This window comes from Polyodon spathula, chromosome 44, assembly GCF_017654505.1.
Source record: "Polyodon spathula isolate WHYD16114869_AA chromosome 44, ASM1765450v1, whole genome shotgun sequence".
NCBI classification, from domain to species: Eukaryota; Metazoa; Chordata; class Actinopteri; order Acipenseriformes; family Polyodontidae; genus Polyodon; species Polyodon spathula.
In genome coordinates, this window is record NC_054577.1 from 716,735 (window position 1) to 726,118 (window position 9,384).

Genomic DNA, 9,384 nt, shown 5'->3' on the forward strand with positions numbered 1-9,384 from the left:
ATGCTGAATCATTATGATGAACGGCCTCCTCTAGTTCTTGTGCTTGTATGTTCATTGAACCATGTGCTGTATTTTAAACAGCTGCCACTAGTTTGACAAGGACCCTGTGAGTATTTAACACTCATAAATGAGGACTATAAACAAAAGGATCTCAGCCTTGGTCTTATGCAGAAATATTGGTTTTTATGAGAACATTTCCAATGTGAAACTGTTTTGAATGCAATAAAAAGTGAACTGTATTGGAGCATAATATCCTGTGCTGTGTAGAGCAAGATTTTCAAAGAATTTGTACAGGTGCAAAATGTGTTCCAGATTGTGTTCATCTTCTAAAAGTGTGCAAACACAAAGTGCTGTGCCCGCATTGGAAATGACAAGCCACCGTTACCACCATTGGTTTACAGAGCACCTGTTTGGCATCTTGAACATGTTTACAATGTAGTGCAAACAAATAAAGAATCAAATAAGGTTTTTGAACGGGTGTGGGGTTACTTTTTCACACTGTGGCTGCTCGCACAGAAATAAACAGCAGTGTCTTCAGCCTGCAGGGTCTTGATATGGAGGGAGAAAGTCTTTAAGACAGATCTCTTAGCTGAGAATCTCTCCGGTGTGGATTGCTGCCTCTCCTCTGAGCGAGGCGCAGCTGAATAGTAAATGAGTTCCAGGCCCTTGTCAGAGGCCTGTCTGTACCAGGACATGGTAATATCTGAGCCATCCTGCTCACAGTCTAGAACAGCAGAGCCCCCTTTCTTCATGATAAGGAGAGGACGCTGGGTGATCAGAGTGGCCATTGCAGTCTCTAAAGGAACAAACATAAACATAGTAACAGCTATTCAATTTGCCTTAAAGAAACGAAAAACAATCAGATCATTTTGATAATAAGTTATAGTGCCTATGCTATCAAACTTATGGAACACCCTGGATAGCAGAACTAAATTGAAATGTGTTGTAACATTAGACAAATGTTTAAATATATGTATTTGATATCATTAGTACTGCCATAGTGCTGTCACAAACAAACCCTGCTTAAAAAGGAATTAAAAGGAAACCTAATGTTGTTTCCTGAAACAGAATTTTTAAACGGCTTTTAGATAACTCAAAATATTTCATACTTTAATAATTAATACTTCCTTTGACAGTATTCTGATTATGTGTCCAATATATATTAATGCTATAAGTTAATAATCCCTGAACTGTTACTCACGGCTGTTGTAAGCCCAGAACAGAAACAGCAGGAGATACACTTGACACATGCTGGACTGTGCCGTGCTTCAGCAGCTCTACACTGGAACTGACAAACAGACCTGCTGCTATATATGAATGATATATGTTTGAGTGCACAGGCAAGTCATGGGGGAGGAGGAGAGACAGGTTCATCTCTTGCCCTGCCCACTAAATATCTGAAACCAGTTTCATCTTACACATGCAACAGAGACATGTAGAAACACCAGGGAGAGCTCATTCTATCATTCCTAGACCCGTATTATCCTCTTAAAATTACAAGTGTCATCTTTTTTTATTAATAAAAGTACATTCTGGGCTAGCTTTGTTTTTAGTTGGGGGTGCAAGTGTTGCACTTCTGAAAAGATGAGACACGGCCCGTTTCAGGTACAACACACGAATTGAATATTTCTGCAGAAATCAGAGATGCCCCCTTTTAATTTCCAGTGTCCTGTGCGATGCATGATTCTGCTGTGCATCTCTTCCGCAGCACTTGAGGTTTTTCTGATGGGCCTTTCTACTGCTGCCACCTATTGACACAAACTTCACACTGCAGTTGAAGTATTTTGCAGGCTAACAAGCAATGCCCATTGAAAATAAACCCTGTGCTAATTGCTGTGACTTTTATTTATTATTGCATTTCTGATATTCAAAATAAATAATTAAACGTATAATATGTATTTTCTATACATTTTCAACAAATATGTTTAGATTACTTTATCGAAAGGTAATATATTAAAATAAAATACATGTTTCATACTATTCCTAGTGTATTTTTCTTGGCTTTCCTTATTTAATAAAAAATAAATATAATCAAAAAATGTGTCTCTAACAATGATCTCTGAGTGATGGGTTCAGATTAATACTGAGCGTTTCACAGTTTTTTTTTTTACTTTCCTTAGATGCTAAAATCTGCTCTTCTCTAGGTGTGGATAATAACCTATTACCTTTAAACAACACCTATAGAATGGAATTATAAACCATTTATATTCCAATATTGCAGCTGAAATTGTTTCCCATCTTCTTGTGAAACCTGGACGATGATAAGCAATTCTCAAGCTGCTCAGTTAGAAATGTCTAAACGACACAAACGCAGTTCAGCAAAGCCTACAAAAGCTGGCATTTACTTACTTGACAAAGAGAGACACAGAACTAATACAAGCACTAACATTGTGAGTGCTAATGAGAGCTGCTGAGTGTCACTGTGGGGGTTTGTTTCACAGTGTTAAGAGTATCAATGCTCATGATGTCATTGTGTACAGAGCACGGGAACCCGTTTCCTGTTAGTGGAGATGAGGCTGATGGGAAGAGCTCAGCTCCTGGAAAGTGCTTCTACAGCACTGCAGCTCCATTACTATTACTGGGAAGAGAAGCTACAGTGTACTTCCAATGACAAAACTAGCTTCAGCTATGAATCATAACCATCAGACACTGAACTATACCACTGTATTATTCAATAATCCTCAAGCTTACGCTTGCTGCATCAGTACACAGCAGAGCCGTTAGTGTGCAGATCTGTGATTGTCAGAGGGAGGCTCTACCTGTTGGGTCTGGTAGCTGAACATCTTTCAGGGACTTGATAGTCTTTCCACTTCTGCGCCCTCAATATTAGAGAAGAATATCAGGTCCAGTCCCCCGTTGGGATATTGCCTGTGCCAAGACATCCGTCTATCAGAGCCCTCTTGTTCACATTGTAAGTGAACGGCTTCTCCTCTAAACACCAGGGCTGAATGAGCCTGGCGGACTACAGTTGCATCTGTGAAAACACATACATACACATACACTAGCAAAAGCCACAAGGCAGAGAAGTCAGTTCCCTAGCAACACGCTTCATATGTTGTTGTTGGGAATGGATTGTTTCAATGCAGCGGGTTTGTGCATTTGAGAAAGGGGAGGAAGGCTGATGAGAAGCAATTACCCTCCACAGTACGAATTAAAACGGTGTGCTGCTTTTTATACAAAAAAATGAGAAAGATCAGGTTGCCTAAAGGATTTATACTGGACCCTGACTCCATTTTCCATGGGTCTCTCGCCATATCGCGGCCCTCGATATATATTAGATTTATATTGGACCCCGACACCCGCGATACATTGAGTGGATGGAGTATATATACAGAACAAACGCGGCTTCAGCATCATAACCCTGGGTTGTTTCATATTGGTTTCGTAACATTGTTTTAAAGAGTATTCTCTTTTTTGCTTGTCTTTCAGCATGTCTCACTTCAGGTGAGTGCCAAAAACTCTTTATCAAATAGAAATTGAACAATAATTACACTCAATCTCATGATAAAGCAGGAACATATATAAGTGTTCCCTACTAACTTAAATGTCAGATATAGTAAGTATACTTTTGGAATCAATCAATCAATCAATATTTTATATAGCGCCTTTCATAGCGGAGCACCATCACAAAGCGCTTCACAAGATACAATAAGAACATGAAAATCCATAATACTTCAAATACAGAGAAAAGCATAATACATGAAAAAAAACATGCATAATACATTAAATACAGTGGAAAGAGCAGAATACAGGATAGCAGCATAATACATGAAATAGTGCATTAAATACAGTGGAAAGAGCAGAATACAGGATAGCAGCAGAATACATGAAATAGTGCATTAAATACAGTGGAAAGAGCAGAATACATGATAGCAGCAGAATACATGAAATAGTGCATTAAATACAGTGGAAAGAGCAGAATACAGGATAGCAGCATAATACATGAAATAGTGCATTAAATACAGTGGAGAGAGCAGAATACAGGATAGCAGCAGAATACATGAAATAGTGCATTAAATACAGTGGAAAGAGCAGAATACAGGATAGCAGCATAATACATGAAATAGTGCATTAAATACAGTGGAAAGAGCAGAATACAGGATAGCAGCATAATACATGAAATAGTGCATTAAATACAGTGGAAAGAGCAGAATACAGGATAGCAGCAGAATACATGAAATAGTGCATTAAATACAGTGGAAAGAGCAGAATACAGGATAGCAGCATAATACATGAAATAGTGCATTAAATACAGTGGAAAGAGCAGAATACAGGATAGCAGCACAATACATGAAATAGTGCATTAAATACAGTGGAAAGAGCAGAATACATGATAGCAGCATAATACATGAAATAGTGCATTAAATACAGTGGAAAGAGCAGAATACAGGATAGCAGCACAATACATGAAATAGTGCATTAAATACAGTGGAAAGAGCAGAATACAGGATAGCAGCAGAATACATGAAATAGTGCATTAAATACAGTGGAAAGAGCAGAATACAGGATAGCAGCATAATACATGAAATAGTGCATTAAATACAGTGGAAAGAGCAGAATACAGGATAGCAGCATAATACATGAAATAGTGCATTAAATACAGTGGAAAGAGCAGACTACAGGATAGCAGCAGAATACATGAAATAGTGCATTAAATACAGTGGAAAGAGCAGACTACAGGATAGCAGCAGAATACATGAAATAGTGCATTAAATACAGTGGAAAGAGCAGAATACAGGATAGCAGCATAATACATGAAATAGTGCATTAAATACAGTGGAAAGAGCAGAATACATGATAGCAGCATAATACATGAACTAGTGCATTAAATACAGTGGAAAGTGCAGAATACAGTTGAAAGTAACATAATATGTGAAATAGTAGCAGTAACAAATAGCAGATATCAGGCTTGAAGAGAGGAAAGCAAGAGAGAACAGGTGGGTCTTGAGAGTTGATTTAAAGCAAGCGGGAGCATCACTCAAAGCTGGGAGAGAGTTCCAAAGAGTCGGAGCCATGGAGCTAAATCAGCGTTGTCCAAGTGTGATGCACTTTTTGCTTGAGGATAACAAGCAGGCTGGAGTCGGAGGACCTCGGCTTGCGGGCAGGGACACAGCGGGTCAGCAGGTTGAGGAGGTACTCGGGACCTGTGTGATGAAGGGCATTATAGGTGAGCAGGAGAGTTTTGAAAATAAATAATCCTGAACTGTACAGGTAAGCCAGTGCAGCTGGGCAAGACGGGGCATGATATGATCACGTTTTTTACATCTGGTAAGGATCCTGGGGGCGGGATTCTGAACTAGCTGTAGTTTGTTTATGGTGCGTGCCGGGAGACCACCATATAGAAAGTTGCAGTAGTTGAGTCGAGAGGAGACAAATGCATGACAAAGTATCTCTGCATCCGGGAGGGAAAGGTAGGGATGGACTTTGCATATGTTTATAATCTATTATATACTGCTTTATTATTAATATACAAGAAATTACAGAACAACTTCCAAAAAAAATATTAAGTTAAGTTATTCACCAGTTTGAGTTTCTGGACTGGGTTAACGCAGAATGATTCACTCGACACACCAATTCGTCAGTTTAACAATATTTTATCAGACTTGATAAAGCAATGCAAGAATGTATTAGAATGGGTATTTCCTAACTTTGGACTCTCAGAGACTGCAGCTTTTCTTTTATTTTCCTTCTGAATTTAACAAGAAGCCTTATCCTAATATTTATAGAGCAGTTGTTTTCCAAACTCAATTCCAGCTGCTGTCTAGGGGCAGCTTTATTTCCTTTCCATAAGTTTCCGTCTGGCTTCCTAAACCAATTCTTAACGGCTGACTTGCACGTATATATTTATACTAGTACAACAGGCTATACAATTCATACACCAATAGGGCTTACAGAATAATACAAAAACAAACCGGGGTACCTGCATCCACTGCTGACACCAATGTAGCATTCCTGGTTAACGCAGGCAGGCGCCTCACAGAGGGCGAGGAAATCCACACACAGGCAGAGGGCAGGCGTGAACCTGACCTCTTGCACTAAAGCACTGCGCCGATACCACTGTACAAAAGAGCCGGCTTCTTTGCAAGGAGGGTATATCAGGCTTATGTCTTTGTATGTGATTTTGTTACCTACCAGCCCTGCTGCCGCCTTCACCATGCACACTTTTTAAAACTAGCGTGTCACAAAGACGGCCAAGCGGTGACGTCAGAACCAGGAAATGAATACACCGAGACAGGACAGATGAAGTGAAATGATGAGACGCTTGCTTGCGCTGGTTTATTATAAATAAAAGGGCTTAAACAAACAGAAGACAGGACATGGCACTTTACGCCAAAATAAATAGACAATCAAAAACGGACTTACACTTAACAAACGGTGAGCAGATCGACACACTAACAGACACGATGAGTTTAAGTAAACAAGTATAGCAATTGATATCAAACTCCAACCCTATGCCTCCCCCTCTCTCTCCCATTCTCTACTCACCGAACACCCAACCACGAGTGAGTAAAACGTGCATCTGTATATACTGTTGTGCTGGGATTCAATTACCTATTAATTATTCACTTGAATCCCAGCACGTGAATTAATTATGTGCAACCTTGTGCTCACATATTAACTACTTTAAATGCATGTGAAGTGATGTACAATCCCGTGCCTAAGTACAATTCTACATTTCTAAACACACGTGAAACACAGACCTGTTTATATCCCGCGTACCAATGCCTATACACCAACATTTAACACACCACACGCAACATATACAGCAAAGACACACAGGGGCGGGCACTTTGTCACAGACATGTATCATTACATTTAAATGAAGTGCCCAGTTCCGGTAGAGATATTCTGCACTCACCATGTAACTACCACCATATGACTTAAACAAGTATGCGCTAGCTCATAAAACATGCTGGGAAACAATTTCATTGCGTTTGTGCATATCATTTATCATACAGGATACATTTTTATCCATCCCTATCGAACATATTTGAATTGGCCGAGCGCCGCCAGGGGGGGCTTAGGTCAGCCAGGGGGTCCTCAGCTCACCACGCACCAGCGACCCCTGTAGACTGGCCGGGTGCCCTTAGCTGCGTTATTCTCCAACACTGTAGCTCTGGGTTGGCTGCATGGCAGGCCTGCAGAGTGTAAAGAAGCGGACGGCTGACAGAACACACTTCGGAGTACAGTGTGTGTTCGTCTTCACCACTCCCGAGTCAGTGCAGGGGTGGTAGAGGCGAGCTGAGCCTAAAATGCAATTAGATATTCCAAAAGTGGGAGAAAAAGCAAGTCAAATCAATTGGCCACTACTAAATTTATAAAAGGTTGCTTAATGGAAACATAGCTACTGATAGGACTTACAGATCTGCTCGATTGAATCAGAAGATTCCCCCAGGAGTTAGAGCTCATAAAATTACACCAGACCAGAATGAAGCAGAATTGCAACTGTGCATTGGAGTTGTGACAAATTAATAGAAGCAGTTAGTATACACACTTGCTAAGCATATAAAAAAAAACATTCCATCATTCGTATATTTGAACTGTACACTGATTATGGGATGTTGTTTAAATGCATTAAATGTTGTTTACTTAGTTTAGTTTCATTATGACAAGGTGTATGCAGTTTGTTCCACAAAAGGGATTATAAAAACTGTAAATTTTATAATCCCTTTTGTGGAACAAACTGCATACACCTTGTCATAATGAAACTAAACTAAACTAAAGTGTTTTCACACATTTTACTGCAAGTAAGCGGCACAGACTGCAAAGCCTTGGTTTCCTTATGACAGGCACTTGCAGTTTGTACATTATTCTTATACAGTCACTATAAACACTGAAAACACAGGCTTCATTTATGTTTTAGTACACGCATTTCCACAGTTGGGTGAGTGTCATCTAATAACACTAATGCTAGTTTTACCCAGTGCCTCAGTTTAAATAAATGTACACCTCCTTCCTAACACTTCATGTAGGACTCTTGTACTCCACAGGAGTCATCTTTAAGAGTAAGAATCCAGTAGAAGTAACATTTCTATCTTAAGAAAATGTCTACAGCACTTGATATCCCCAGGCAGTCTCCCATATACATATTAAAACAAGGCAAACCTTGCTTATCTTCAGAGATCAGACTCATTCAAGGTGATATGGCCATATTGTGAAGCTAAAAGAGAAATCTCCACATTTACTTGGTTAGCATTGTGTGAAGTACAGGCTTGAACAGTGTAGGAAATGCTGTGAAATGTCTTTGGAAACCAAAACAAGCCCATCCGTAGTTGTAGAACTGGTCCATCTGAGAGGCATCTGCAGAAGTTGTGCTGTCCTATAGGGTGGTGGTGCATAGGCATCTAACAGTGTAGCAAAGCAGATTTGTATTTGTTATTAAGAAGCTCTAATTAACCAACCAATGGCATCTCTGCACAATGCTATACATGCAGCTTTCTAAAATGCAAGTGCAAAACAAACACAAACCCACGTTCTGTTCTCTAAGGTAACTATAGATAGCAATTCAAAATACATGCCATGTCAGAAGCATTGGTTTACCATATAAAAACAAAACTTAAATTTTGAAACAAATGCAAAGACCATTTTTAGCTGAATAAAACCATCTTAACTTCATCCATTTGCAGAAAGGAGCAGTTAAGAGTGGTTTCTTGTTTTATACCACAAAAAAATTCCTTTGAGAAATCGTGTCTAAATAGGGTTCATTGAGTTAGAGGGTTATGTTTGCCCATAATAAAATAATTACTTAAAACAATGTAACTGTGGTTACTGCAGGCAAGTCATTTCTTGCTTATTTAAGGGTTGTTTTTTTACTTTAAGTACGGGGGCAAGTTTTGCACTTGCTTCAGATCGAAACATTATTGTATATCTTTAACAAGGGCTGACAGCATGCAGAATGACAGGGAGGCGTTGTGTAAGCAAAAGGGTTTGAATTACCTTATGATTTCATGTGACACTAATTAAATAAAATGTCTTAAACGGTACAAGCAAATCCCTACACTGGTTTGATTGCATGAGTAGTGCACAAAACGCTTCAGCATGAAAGCTGAACATTCATTTCAAATCCACTGTAACACTGCTTCAGAGTATTCTGTAAATGCTAAGGTCTAACCCATGCTCAATGCTCACAAAGCATTTTCTTAGCAGTCAGCAAGCATTTAGGTAACAGCCAGGTAACATTTACAGGAACAGTTATTAACCATTTCCTTATTTGCATTATTAGGCAACATGTCTAAACAGGGGATAGCGACTGCTCTATCTGGAAACCTGATTGGCTGAGACAAACCGTAAGTTTTATAATCCCTTTTGTGGAACAAACTGCATACACCTTGTCATAATGAAACTAAACTAAAGTGTTTTCACACATTTTACTGCAAGTAAACG